This window comes from Loxodonta africana, chromosome 18, assembly GCF_030014295.1.
Source record: "Loxodonta africana isolate mLoxAfr1 chromosome 18, mLoxAfr1.hap2, whole genome shotgun sequence".
Taxonomy (NCBI): Eukaryota; Metazoa; Chordata; class Mammalia; order Proboscidea; family Elephantidae; genus Loxodonta; species Loxodonta africana.
The window spans coordinates 4,506,425-4,521,688 of NC_087359.1; the positions used below are offsets into that span (position 1 = coordinate 4,506,425).

The 15,264-nt window shown below is 40.9% G+C and overlaps 1 protein-coding gene across 1 annotated transcript in view; it reads left to right on the forward strand.

The window, feature by feature from the left end:
* The window catches only part of LOC104846845 (uncharacterized), a 138,370-nt gene that overhangs the window by 95,195 nt on the left and 27,911 nt on the right, over positions 1-15,264 (forward strand). The gene's annotated exons all lie outside the window — the stretch shown is intronic.

Here is a 15,264-nt window from a genome sequence, read left to right on the forward strand (position 1 = left end):
GCATTTCTTGAAATTTGGACCTTGCTATTTTAAAAAATTGCCTGCTTTATGTATAAGTGTAACTTTGCTACACTTTTTTAGAAACTGTACTGTGCAGATAGCCTCTAGGGAGTGTCAGAGGTGCTAACCTGTAGCATTTAATCAAAATGTGGCCTTCATATTAGAGATTCCAAGAAATAATCCATTTTTCTCCCTTATGAAAATATGTTACATTCTAAGAATACCTCCTAGTAGCTTCTCTTTCCAAAGTTAATCTATTCCTTAGACATGTTTCTAACTGATAGGTTCCCTCTTGGAATCACTTACCCACGTAGATCACTCAGAAAGACCTCTCATATTCCTGTTCCCTGGGTTTCCTTCTGCTAATGCTGATGCTCTTTTTCCTGAGTATGGTAGATTTTATTTCCAATAACATGGTCACAACAATGTCACTCCTTGTTAAGTCAGAAACTGTGAAGTCTCCGAGATTTTACCCGACTTGCAGAAAGTACAAGACCATTTATTTCTCACGGCAAAAGCAACCACCAGAGCAATATTCTGCATTGGCTGCCCAACCCCAGTTCCTACAGGGTGATGTGGTGAGGGCCAGATGGTACCTGCACTTAGAGTGTGGTGCATCGAAGGACAAAAACCCTGGAATTAGGAAATTCTGATCTTATATAGTGCTGTGGATGACCTGCCCATTCCTGGCTTTGAAGGAACTTTACTCTGGAATGTGAGCAGATGTCTCCAGGGCACAGGGAGAAGGTGTCTCAGGGTTTATTACCCTGGATTGTAAGCACATCTCTTCTAGAGAGGGGAAGGAAAGGTTTGCATCTTTACTATGCTTGGGCGTCTCTGGGGAGAGCTCCGTCTCTAAGATTTACTTCCCTGGAATGTCTCCTTATATAAACATTTTGTAAATACCTTTGCTCGGAGGAACTGGACTGAGCAGGAATATGAAGAGTCTAGGGGAAGTTGTCTTCTAACACTCATCTCACCATCTAGTTTACAAAAAGAACCTTGACACTCCTATATCAAGAAGCCAAGTTGATTTTCCCACTCCTTGCTGGGCTGGTCCTGGTACATGTGTGAGTAATAGGACACAGCCGAAGCAACACTCTAACTTCCAAGATCTGCATCTTCCACCTTCATTTTCTGGATCAGCCTCCTTGCAACTCAGCCCTCATCCTGTGAGGAAGCCCCAACAGCCCTGCAGAGAGGCCCTTATGGAAGAGAACTCAGGCTATTGACTGCCCTGGTAGGTACCCAGCCTGCACCCGCACTACTGCCTGAGCACCTGTGGGTAGATCAAACTCACTGACAGATGAGGCAGTGCTAGTCCTGCAATACAGAAACTAGAATGAGCAGGCTAAAAAGGCAGGTGCAGAGTAGCATGAGTAATTTTCCTCAGCGAAACTGACATTTTTGCAACAGGAGATCTTTTATGTGTGATAATTACTCACAGGGTTATTTCCTGATGCTATGCTCAGTGTCCCATGAATTCACATTCATGAATCAGTTTCCACATGCCTGGAAAGTGTTGTGATGAACAATGCTGACCTGTGGATATCTATCAAAGGAATATTTTAAGAACATGTTCCTGAGATATATTGGCTTATGATTTTTACTCCACAAAACAGTATTGTTTTTGTCACCATGTACAAACCCTTCTATTTAGTTATCAAGCTGGTTGTGAATTTAGCTATTCCAGTGCTCGGACGGCTAGAATGCTCATTTCTCTGAGAACTACTGAAACATATCTTGGCAATGCAGGACCTAAAAGCAGAAACGTAGCATGAGAAGATCTTTGAAATGTCACAGGGAGCTTGGTTTTATGATTGTAAACTCTTGGTTACTAAAAACAATACCGTAACTTTGACAATGGCAATCACAGACACATCTTGTCTCTAGTGTGGGACCCGATAACTAAAAGGAAGGACCAGAGTGCCCAGATCCGCTCAGTTTTACCACGGAATCCCGGATGGCTGCTTTTATGTCAGTGCCAGTTTCACAAACTTCCCACCCATGAGTTTTTAAGAAATTTATTATAAAATATAGAGTCACATAGTTTTCTTATTCCATAGTAGTAATTTTTCAAGAAAAAATTTCATGAACTAGATTCAGAATATTTGATTTATATTCCTAAAGGTAATAAACATTTATCTTAAAATTTCTAATATGTCACTTAACTAAAAGTATCTAATATGTGATTATTTTCCTCTGTATTGTCTTTGATGAGTCTGTGTGAATATTTTTCCAGGTTTTGGTAGTAGATTTCTGTTTGGGGGGTATTTACTTACTGCCATGCCAGACTAGTACATATGGAAAAGGTGACTGCATTTTTCAAAAGTGGAGGTTTAAAAATATGTCCAGAATTTGTCTGATACTCCTGTCTTTGAAAAGTAGAACCTAATTACTCCTCCCTTGAGTATGGGCTAGGGAACCCTCGGGGTGCAGTGGTTAAAGGCTCAGCTGCTAATGAAAAGTTCAACAGTTGGAACCCACCAGCTGCTTCTCATGGAGAAAGATGTGGAAGTCTGTTTCTGTAAAGATTACAGCCTTGGAAACGCTATGGGGCCGTTATACTCTGTCATACAGGATCACCATGAGTCGGAATCGACTCGAGAGCAACAGGTTTGGTTTTTTTAGGAGGGTTGATTATGGGCTGGACTTAGTGCCTTGCTTCTAACAAATAGAATATGGTGTGACTTTTGAGGGTAAGTCACAAAAAGCATTAGAGATTCTTTCTACCTTCTTTTGGATCATTCTCTCTGAGGGAAGCCAGCTGCCATATCATAACATAAGAACATTGAAGCAGCCTTATGGGGAGGCCGATGTGGTAAGGAACAGAAGCAGAAGCCTGCTGACAGCCAGGTGAGTGAGCAATCATGCACAGGACCCCACAGCCTCAAGCCTTCAAATGACTACAGCCCCAGCTAAAAACTTAATTGCAGCCTTACGAGAGATCCTGAGCCAGAGCCACCCAGCTAAGCTTTTCCAAATTCCTGACCCACAGAAACTGAAAGGTAATAAATGGTTGTAGTTTTAAGCTGCTAAGTTTGGGAGTAGGATTTTACTCAGCAATAGATCACTAATGAGCAGCTCAGGTACTCTTCTGTAAGTATAAGCTTCCCACCCTGGAGTTTTTAAAAGAATCACTTTAAAATATAGATTCACATAGTTTTCTCATTTTACAGTAGTAATTTTTCAAAGAAAAAAAAACTCATGAACTAGATTCAGATGTATTTGATTTATATCCCTAAAAGGGTTAGACTTTTATTTTAAAATTTCTACTATATCACGTAACTGAAGGAATTCAGGCAAAGGATGAGTTTACTGTCCCTTCTCATGAAGCTGTGTCTGGGTGGCAAGGGCTGTCTCTCCTGCTCTAATCTGAATTCTCACCTTCTTTCTTATGTTGCTGATTTATTCTACATCCTGCACTGGTGCAATGAGAAGTCGTGAACATTTGATGTTGTTCTTCAACAAAAAATATTTCCCATATAGAAGTAATGAGGCACAGTGTACTGCACAACAGGAAGGGGTATTCTTCCCACTTGTAGTTCTTACAGATTTATATATTTATTATCAGTTCTCTAACAGAGAGACATGTGGTGGGCTGAAAAAATGTCCCCCAAAGATATATTCACTTTCTAATCCATGTTTTTAATCCATATTGTTGTTACGTGCCATTGAGTTGGTTCCGACTCAGAGCGACGCTGTGTAAAGGAGAATGAAACACTGCCCAGTCCTGCGCCATCCTCACAATTGTTATGTTTGAGCCCATTGTTGAGCCACTGTGTCAGTTCATCTCGTCGAAGGTCTTCCTCTTTTTTGCTGACCCGCTACTTACCAAGCATGATGTCCTTCTCCAGGGACTGATCTCTTCTTATAACATGTCCAAAGTATGTGAGATGAGGTCTTGCCGTCCTTGCTTCTAAGGAACACTCTGGCTGTACTTCTTTCAAGATAGACTTGTTCATTCTTGTAGCAGTCCATGGTATATTCAGTATTCTTCACCAACACCATAATTCAAAGGCATCAATTCTGCTTCGGTGTTCCTTATTCACTGTCCAGCTTCCGCATGCGTATGAGGCGATTGAAAACACCGTGGCCTGGGTCAGGCACACCTTAGTCTTCACAGTGACATCTTTGCTTCTCAAGACTTTAAACGTTTTTTTTTTTTTTTTTGCAGCAGATTTGTCCAATGCAATATGTCGTTGATTTCTTGACTGCTGCTTTCATGAGTGTTGATTGTGGATCCAGGTAAAATGAAATTCTTGACAACTTCAATATTTTCCCTGTTTATCATGATGTCTCTTATTGGTCCTGTTGTGAGGATTTTTGTTTTCTTTATGTTGAGGTGTAGTCCATACTGAAGGCTGTGGTCTTCATCATTAAGTGCTTCAAATCCTCTCCACTTTCAGCAAGCAAGGTTGTGTTATCTGCATATCACAGGTTGTTAATGAGTGTTCCTCCAATCTTGATGCCCCATTCTTCTTTATATAGTCAGGCTTCTCAGATTGTTTGCTCAGTATACAGATTGAATAAGTATGGTGAAAGGATACAGTCCTGACGCACACATTTCCTGATTTTAAACCACGCAGTATCCCCTTGTTCTGTTCAAACAAGTGCCTCTTGGTCTTTGTACAGGTTCTTGAATTCCCATTCTTCAAAATGTTATCAATAATTGTTATGATTGACATTGATTCAATGCCTTTGCAAAGTCAGTAAAACACAGATAAATATCTTTCTGGTATTCTCTGCTTTCAGGCAAGATCCATCTGACATCAGCAATGGTATCCCTCATGCCGTGTCCTCTTCTGAATCCGGCTTGATTTCTTGGCAGTTCCCTGTTGATGTATTGCTGGATTCATTTTTGAATTATCTTCAGAAAAAATTTTACTTGTTTGTGATATTAATGATATTGTTTGATAATTTCTGCATTCTGTTAGATCATCTTTCTTTGGAACGGGTACAAATAAGGATCTCTTCCAGTCGGTTGGCCAAGTAGCTGTCTTCCTGGCTAACGAGTGAGCACCTCCAGGGTTGCATCCTTTTGCTGAAACATCTCAATTGGTACTCCATCAATTCTTGAAGCCTTGTTTTTTGCCAGTGCCTTCAGTGCAGCTTGGACTTCTTCCTTCAGTACCACAGCTTCTTGATAATCTGCTACCTCCTGAAATGTTTGAACATCGACCATTTTTTTTTTTTCCGGTACCGTGACTGTGTGTATTCCTTCCATCTTATTTTGATGCTTCCTTCATCGTTCGATATCTTGCCCATAGAATCCTTGAAAACTGCAACTGGAGGCTTGCATTTTTCCTCCAGTTCTTTAAGCTTGAGAAATACCGAGCGTGTTCTTCCCTTTGGTTTTCTAAGTCCAAGTCTTTGCATATTTCATTATAATACTTTGTCTTCTCGAGCAGACAATCTTCTATTCAGCTTTTTCATGTTATCGTTTCTTCCATTCGCTTTAGCTACCCTACTTTCAAGAGCAAGTTTCAGAATCTTTTTCGGACATCCGTTTTGGTCTTTTCTTTCTTTCCTGTCTTTTTAATGACCTTTTGATTTCTTCATGTATGATGTCATCCCACAAGTCATCTGGTCTTAGGTTATTATTGTCCAGTGTGTCAAATCTACTCTTGAGATGGTCTCCAAATTCAGGCGGCATATACTCAAGGTCATATTTTGGCTCTTGTGGACTGGTTTTAATTTTCTTCAGCTTCAACTTGAACTTGCGTATGAGCAATTGATGGCAATTGATGGTCTGTTTCAAAGTCGGCCCCTGGCCTTGTTCTGACTGATGATATTGAGCTTTTCCATCATCTCTTTCCACAGATACAGTTGATTTGATTCCTGTGTATTCCATCTGGCGAGGTCCGTGTATATAGTCATCATTTATGTTGTTGAGAAAAGGTATTTGCAGTGAAGAAGTCATTGGTCTTGCAAAACTCTATCATGTGATCCCTGGCATCATTTCTGTCACCAAGGCCATATTTTCTAACTACCGATCTTTCTTCTTTGTTTCCAACTTTCGCATTCCAATCACCAGTAAGTATCAATGCATACTAATTGCCTGTTCCATCAATTTCAGACTGCCGAAACCAAACCAAACCCGGTGCCGTCGAGTCGATTCCAACTCGTAGCGACCCCATAGGACAGAGTAGAACTGCCCCATAGGGTTTCCAAGGAATGCCTGGTGGATTCGAACTGCCGAGCCTTTGGTTAGCAGCCATAGCGCTTAAGCACTACTCCACCAGTGTTTCCATCTCAAACTGCAGAAGTTGGTAAAAATCTTCAATTTCTTCATCTTCGGTATCAATAATTGGTGTGTAGATTTGAATAATAGTTGTATTAACTGTTCTTACTTGTGAGCATATGGATATTATCTGATCACTGACAGCATCGTACTGCAGGATAGATCTTGAAATGTTCTTTTTGATGATGAACACAACCCCATTCCTCTTCAATTTTTCACTTCTGGCATAGTAGACCGTATGATTGTCAGATTCAAATGGCCAATACCAGTCATTTCAGCTCATTAATGCCTAGGATATAGATTTTTTTTATGTGTTCCATATCATTTTTGATGACTTCCAATTTTCCTAGATTCATACTTTGTACATTGCATGTTCCGATTATTAGTGCATGTTTGCAGCTATTTCTTTTCATTTTGATTCATGTCACATCAGCAAATGAAGGTCCTGAAAGCTTTACTTCATTCACATTATTAAGATTACCTGTGCTTTGAGGAAGCAGCTCTTCCCTGGTTGTATTTTGAGTGCCTTCCAATCTGAGGGGCTCATCTTCTGGCACTATATCAGATAATGTTCTGCTGCTATTCATGAGGTTTTCACTGGCCAGTTTTTTCAGAAGTAAGACCACTAGGTCCTCCTTCCTAGTTTGTCTTAGTATGGAAGCTCTGCTGAAACCTGTCCACCATAGGTGATCCTGCTGGTATTTGAAATGCTGGTGGCATAGCTTCCAGCATCACAGCAACTCACAAGCCACCACAATATGACAGACTGACAGACTGACAGACGAGTAGTGGCCTATTCCATGGAACCTGTAAATATTACCTTATTGGCAAAAGATGTGATTAAGGTAAGGGTCTTGAGAGGCAGAGTTCATCCTGGTTTCTCCAGGTGGGCCCTAAGTACAATCACATGTATCTCTGAAGAGAGAGGTCGAGGAAGTTTAGACACAAAAGCAAAGGAGAATACAATGTGAAGACAAAGGCAGAGACTGGAGTGATGTGGCCATAAGGCAGGAAATGCCAACGAATGCCAGCTGCCACCAGAAACTAAAAGAGGCAAGGAACAGTTTCTCCTCTAGAGCCTCGAGGGGAGCGCAGCCGTGCTGACACCTCGATTTTAGTCCAGGGAAACTGATTTCAGACTTCTGGTCTCCAGAACTGTGGGAGAATAAATTCCTTTTGTTTTGTTTGTGGTAATTTGCTATAGTGACCTTAGGAAACTAATGCAGACAGTAAAGAGTTTTAAGAAACGGCAGCTTTTTCTAACCCTCACAAAGGCATCATTTCACTTGGCAATCTAGTTGAATGGAGTTTGTTGCAAATAAGCATCTGTAACAGGAAGGTGTCAAGTACCATACCAGCCCCTCCTGAGGGAACTCCACAGTCACACATGCCCCTAAGTGGTTTCACGGGAAGCAAGTTAGGGCTAGAGCAGGTTTTCAGGGAGAGAGTGGAGGAAAGGTTCTACACCTTGTCCTAGCACTTTGTCCTCTTCCCTTTCCCTACTGAGGTGTTTGGAGGTGTCCATGTGAACAGAGTACTTCTGGGAGACAGCCTTCTGATCTCTTGTGTTTCTACATGATGTGGGTCTTCTGCACCAATGTGTTTACCGTCACTATAAGAACGTCTGTACAAGGAAGTATTCCAAAATAGAGAACACCTTTCTCCCTGGAGACCTCCCTCCTCTCCTGGAGCAGATTTGTTTCCCGACCAAGATAATGTCTCTGTGGGCCAGAGGATGGAAGGTTTGCTGGCAGCTCCCTAATGAGATCAGGGTCCCCGAAGCTCGGGGTCAGTGCTGTGATCCCAGCCTTGTGTGTGCAAGCCTTCTCCTAGGCCCACTCTGTGTTGCTCCTGTGGGGCTTGGGTCAGGAACCAGCAACAGCACGCATTCCCTGTGTGCTCACTGGCCAGAGTATGTGAGCTGGCCCAGCCGCTGCTCAGGGACTGCTTGACTGCTGGGTACACCTGCTGTCTTGTTCCAGACTGCTGTGTGTTGAATGGCAAGATATCTAACAGGACCCGGAGCCACGAGTTCACAGGACAAGGAGTATTGGAAAGCACAGCAAAGCAAGAGCTGTCACACAGTGCCCCTGCCCCTAATCCCTAGAGAATCTGAGCCCTGGATTCTGGGTTCCAGGGATTCTAGACCAGATACAGGCAGATAAGTGAGTAGGTGCCCTTCGGCCATCACAAATGGCAGACGGTACAAAGGAATAGGCTCCCGCAGTATCAGGCTGCTGAGAAAGCACCACAAGAGCACAGTCAGTGTGGCACACAGAAGCCAGCGGCTTGCTCTCTGCAGCGTGGGGTGGACGTGGCAGCGCCCAGCAGAGGAGGGCCTGCAGTCTGCCTCCTCGGTAACTCTTGTGAGCAGGTGAACCACCTCACCAGCCTCTCCTTCTGGTGGATGCATTAAAGATATGGAGAGGCCAGCAGAGTTGTAGGGAGGCAGGAGAGAGAGGGAGATGGGGAGAGAGAGAGAGAGCAACCTAGTGATGCGAGAGAGAGAGCAACCTAGTGATGCAACTGAGAGAGAGAGAGAGCAGGCTATAATCCTTTCCCCTCTTAGAGTTTCGGGCAGCTGCGCATTAAGCCTCATCTGAGCTGAGGTGAGAGGAGCCTTGAACTTTCAGACTATGACTAAGAGTATAATAACCAAACCAGAGCACAGGACATTGATCAGAGAGAAAATCAGTATGGTTTTTCTTTCAAAAGGTTCTTCCCTTTAGAATTATTTTATCAATTCCACAAGAAATCTTGAAGGGTTTGTTAAAATTACATTCACTCTGTATATTTACTTGGAAGGAACTGATGTTTTTATACTTTTCAGTCTTTTCCTTCAGGAATTTGTCCAATCTCTTGTCTTTATTCATTCAGACTTCTTTTATATTGTTTTATTTTCTTCACAAGCATATCTAAATTTTTTTGTTAGTGTTATTTCTAGGTTTTTGGTTGCTATTGGAAATGGAAATTAAAAAAAGAAATTATAAATCCTATTCCCAGAAAAGATTCACTAAATACAACTGCTTACTGTATGCCAGGTTCTGAACTAGGTGCTGGGGATATTGCCGCAAACAAAGCAGATAAAAATTTCTGCCTGTGTAAAGTTTACATTCCAATAAGCCTGATCTATATTAGATTCTTGCCAACATTTTTTTTTTTTAATTTTTATTGTGCTTTAAGTGGAAGTTTACAAATCAAGTCAGTCTCTCACACAAAAACTTATATACACCTTGCTACATACTCCCGATTGCTCTCCCCCTAATGAGTCAGCCTGCTCCCTCCTTCCACTCTCTCTTTTTGTGTCCGTTTTGCCAGCTTCTAACCCCCCTACCCTCTCATCTCCCCTCCAGGCAGGAGATGCCAACATAGTCTCAAGTGTCCACCTAATCCAAGAAGCTCACTTCTCACCAGCATCCCTCTCCAACCCATTGTCCAGTCTAATCCCTGTCCGAAGAGTTGGCTTTGGGAATGGTTCCTGTCCTGGGCCAACAGAAGGTCTGGGGGCCATGACCACCGGGGTCCTTCTAATCTCAGTCAGACCATTATAGTAATAATCTCAGTCAGACCATTAAGTCTGGTCTTTTTACAAGAATTTGGGTCTGCATCCCACTGCTCTCCTACTCTCTCAGGGGTTCTCTGTTGTGTTCCCTGTCAGGGCAGTCATCGGTTGTATCCAGGCACCCTCTAGTTCTGGTCTCAGGCTGATGTAGTTTCTGGTTTATGTGGCCCTTTCTGTCTCTTGGGCTCGTAATTACCTTGTATCCTTGGCACTCTTCATTTTTCTTTGGTCCAGGTGGGTTGAGACCAGTTAATGCATCTTACATGGCCACTTGCTAGCTTAGCTTTTAAGACCCCAGATGCCAGTCTCCAAAGTGGGATGCAGAATGTTTTCTTAATAGATTTTATTATGCCAATTGATTTAGAAGTCGCCTGAAACCATGGTCCCCAAAACCCCGCCTCTCCTACACTGGCCTTCAGAGCATTCAGTTTATTCAGGAAACTGCTTTTGGTTTAGCCCGGTTGTGCTGACCTCTCCTGTATTGTGTGTTGTGTTTCCCATCACCTAAAGTAGTTCTCATCTGCTGTCTAATTAGTGAATGCCCCTCTTCCTCCATCCCTCCCTCCCCCCTCTTGTAACCATCAAAGAATATTTTCTTCTCTGTTTAAACTATTTCTCGAGTTCTTATAATAGTGATCTCATACAATATATGTCCTTTTGCAACTGACTGATTTCACTCAGCATAATGCCTTCGAGATTCCTCTGTTATGAAATGTTTCACAGATTCATCACTGTTCTGTATCAATGAGTAGTATTCCATTGTGTGAATATACCATAGTTTATTTATCTATTCATCCATCGATGGGCACTTTGGTTGCTTCCATCTTTTGCTATTGACACTCTGGGTACCCTTTATTTCTTTATCTAGCCTAGTTGCTTTGGTTAGGATGTCCAGCACAACGTTGAATGAGAGTGTTGATAAAGGGCATCCTTGTCTGGTTCCCGATCTCAAGGGAAATGCTTTCAGACTCTCCATTTAGGATGATGTTGGCTATTAAAAAAAAAAAAAATGCCATTTATTTTGTTGAGGAATTTTCCTTCTATTCCTATTTTGCCGAGAGTTTTTTATCATGAATGGGTGTTGAACTTTGTCAAATGCCTTTTCTGCATCAATTGATAAAATCATGTGATTCTTGTCTTTTATTTATGTGGTGGATTACATTAATTGTTTTTCTAATGTTGAACCATCTCTGCATAGCTGGTATGAATCCCACTTGGTCGTGGTGAATTATTTTTTTGATATGTTGTTGAGTTCTATTGGCTAGAATTTTGTTGAGGATTTTTGCATCTAAGTTCATGAGGGATATAGGTCTGTCGTTTTCTTTTTTTGTGGTGTCTTTACCTGGTTTTGGTATCAGGGATATGGTAGTTTCATAGAATGAGTATGTGAGTATTCCATCCTTTTTTAATGCTCTGATATACCTTTAGTAGTAGTGGTGTTAACTCTTCTCTGAAAGTTTGAGAGAACTCTCCAGTGAAGCTGTCCGGGCCAGGGCTTTTTTTCATTGGGAGTTTTTTGATTACACTTTCAATCTCTTTTTTTGCTATGGGTCTATTTTGTTGTTCTACCTCAGTTTGTGTTAGTTTAGGTAGGTAAAAAATAGTATGCTAGTAATTCATCCATTTCTTCTAGCTTTTCAAATTTGTTAGAGTACAGTTTTTCATAGTAATCTGATATGATTCTTTTAATTTCAGTTGGGTCAGTTGTAATATCGCCCATCTCATTTCTTATTCGGGTTATTTGCTTCCTCTCCTGTTTTTCTTTTGTCGTTTTGGCCAATGGTTTATCAATTTTGTTAATTTTTTCCAAGAAGCAGCTTTTGGTCTTGTTAATTCTTTCAATTGTTTTTCCATTTTCTATTTCATTTAGTTCAGCTCTAATTTTTATTATTTGTTTTCTTCTGGTGCCTGAGGGTTTCTTTTGTTGCTCTCTTTCTATTTGTTCAAGTTGTAGGGATTATTCTTTGATTTTGGCCCTTTCTTCTTTTTGGATGTGTGCATTTATTGATATAAATTGACCTCTGAGCACTGCTTTTGCTGTGTCCAAAGGTTCTGATAGAAGTGTTTTCATTCTCATTGGATTGTATGAATTTCTTTATTCCATCCTTAATGTCTTCTAAATTCCAGTCTTCTATGAGCAGGGTATTGTTCAGTTTCCATGTGTTTGATTTCTTTTCCCTTCTTTTTCTGTCATTGATTTTCACTTTTATGGCCTTATGGTCAGAGAAAATGCTTTGTAATGTTTCAGTGTTTTGAATTCTGCTAAGCTTGCTTTATGACATAATATGTGGTCTCTTCTAGAGAATGTTCCGTGTGCACTAGAAAAGAAGGTGTACTTGGTTGCTGTTGGGTGGAGTGTTCTGTATATGTCTGTGAGGTCAAGTTGGTTGATTGTGGCATTGAGATCTTCCGTGTCTTTACTGAGCTTCTTTCTGGATGTCCTGTCCTTCACCAAAAGTGCTATGTTAAAGTCTCCTACTAATATTCTGGAGCTGTCCATTTCACTTTTCAATGCTGATAGAGTTTGTTTTATGTATCTTGCAGCCCTGTCATTGGGTGCAGAAATATTTAACATGGCTATACCTTGTTGGCATATTGTCCCCTTAATCATTGTATAGTGTCCTTCCTTATCCTTTATGATGGATTTAACTTTAAAGTCTGTTTTGTCAGAAATTAATGTTGCCATTCCTGCTCTTTTTTGATTGTTGTTTGCTTGTTATATTTTTTTCCATCCTTTGAGTTTTAGTTTGTTTTTGTCTCTAAGTCTAAGGTGTGTCTCTTGTAGGTAGCATATAGACGGATTGTGTTTTTTAATCCATCTGCCACTCTCTGTCTCTTTATTGCTGCATTTAGTCCATTTACAGTCAATGTAATTACAGATAGGTATAAATTTAGTGCTGTCATTTTGATGTCTTTTTTTGTGTGTTCTTGACAGTTTCTTTTTCCCACTTAATTTTATGTGCTGAGTAGATTATCTTTATATTTTGTCATTTCCTCATATTTGTTGTTGTTGACTTTGTTTCTGCTGAGTCTCTTTTTCTTGTATTTTATTTTGATGAGTAACGTAGTTTGTCTCCTTTGTGGCTACCTTATTATTTACCCCTATTTTTCTAAATTTAAACCTAAATTTTATTTCTCTGTATCACCTTGACTTCCTCTCCATACGAAAGATCTATGACTACATTTCTCAGTCTCTCTTTATTGTTTTAATGTTGTCTTCTTTTACGTAATATCATCCCTGTTTCCCTGTTTTGAGTGTTTTTTGTCTTGATTTATTTTTGCGATTTCCCTGTCTGGTTTGACATCTGATTGCTCTGCCCAGTGTTCTAGTCTTGGGGTGATACCTGATATTGTTGATTTTCTGACCAAAGAACTCCCTTTGGTATTTCTTGTAGTTTTGGTTTGGTTTTTACGAATTCCCTAAACTTCTGTTTATCTGGAAATGTCCTAATTTCACCTTCATGTTTGAGAGACAGTGTTGCTGGATATAAGATCCTTGGCTGGCAATTTTTTTCCTTCAATTTTTTGTTTAAGTCATCCCGTTGCCTTTTTGCCTGCATGGTTTCTGCCGAGTAGTCCGATCTTATTCTTATTGACCCTGCTTTGTAGGTGCCTTTTTGTTCATCCCTAGCTGCTTTTAAAAATTCGCTCTTTATCTTTGGTTATGGCAAGTTTGATTATAATATGTCTTGGTGATTTTCTTTTATAATTTACTGTATATGGTGTTTGATGAGTGTCTTGGATAGATATCTTCTCATTTTTCACGTTATCAGGGAAGTTTTCTGTGAACAAGTCTTCAACAATTCTCTCTGTGTTTTCTGCTATTCCTCCCTGTTGTGGTATTCCAATCACTCATAGGTTATTTCTCTTGATAGAGTTCCACATGATTCTTAAGGTTTCTTCATTTTTTTAAAGTCTTTTATCTGATTTTTCTTCAAATATATTCGTGCCAAGTGCTTTGTCTTCAAGTTCAGGAATTCTGCCTTTCACTTGTTCAATTCTGCTCCTCTGACTTTCTATTGAGTTGTCTAATTCTGTATTTTTATTGTTAATCTTCTGAATTTGTGACCCTGTCTGTGGATTTTTCCAGCTTATTAAATTTTTCTTTATGTTACTGAATAATCTTTTTAATTTCTTCATTTTGTTTATCTGTGTGTTCCTTGGTTTGTTCTGCTTATTGCCTGATTTCCTTCCTGATGTCTTGAAGGGTTCTGTATATTAATCTTTTGTATTCTGCCCCTGGTAATTCCAGGAATGCACTTTCATCTAGAAGATCCTTTAACTGTTTGTTTTGAGAGCTTGTTGAGGTGATCATAGTCTGTTTCTTTATGTGACTTGATATTGACTGTTGTCTCTGAGCCATCTATAAGTTACTGTATTAGTTTATTTTATGTTTGCTTACTGTGTCGTAGCTTCTTGCTTTGTTTTGTTTTGATATGCCCAAATGGGTTACTTGAGTGAGCTAGCTTGATTATTTTCACCTTTGGAGCTCTGACATCCTGTCCCCAGATAGCTAGAGCTGTTATCAGGTATATCAGTCTAGGAGTCCATTCACTTTTCTCAGATGAATTCAGCTCAGGTGTCCAGGTAGCTGGTCATCAAATGCGTGGTACAGGCTCTGTCCTACAGTCTTGTAGGGTTGGGGTGATTGGTGTAGGTACTGGTATCTGGGTGCTGCAGGGTGTCATGCTCTGAATAAGGCAGGGGGCTGAGAATAGTCCCCCAAGTGTCTCTGAGTGTACAGGTGGGTGGGTTCTGCAGATGGACCGTGGGCACCCAATGTTTTTGTTGTAAGGACTGGGAGGTAGCAGTTATCCTTGGACCCCTGTTGTGGGCAGCTAGGTGACCTGAGTGGAGCCACCAGTCCTTAGGCCCCTGATGTTAGTAGGTGAAGACCCTGTTTAATAGGCAAAGCAACATAAAGCATCAAACACCCATCTCTCTGCTGCACAGCTGAAATGGTTGTAGCCTGCCAACAAGGGCCTGTTTCCCTGAAATAAGGCCACACCAGTTCCTGCAGAGGGAAAGGTACTGAAAGTCCATGGACCGTTTATGCCTGGACAGGAGCTGCTTCTGTCCTGAGCTCCCCTGGCTAGTGAAGCTGGCAAATTATCTTTTCCCCCAGTTGCAAATTTATTCCTTCTCCAAGGCCAGGAGGATGGCTCTAGGCGCTCAACCGGGCCTATCTCAGGCCCCAGGAAATCAGCCGCTGAAGCTGGTTTGGGGGGAGGGCGTGGTAAAATATACACAAGTACTTAGTTTTTGCCGAGAGTGTTACCCATTGCCAATCTAACACAATGGGTCCTTGTCTTCTCCCGAGTAAGAATACACACGAAAGACAAACTTTATCTTCAGCAAGCTTTATTTTGCTTGAGTCAAGCAAAAGGAGTCAGTGGGGATCTAAGCTTCTCCAAAAGACTGACTTGAAAAGGGAAGCAAGTCTAGGTTCTATATGGGT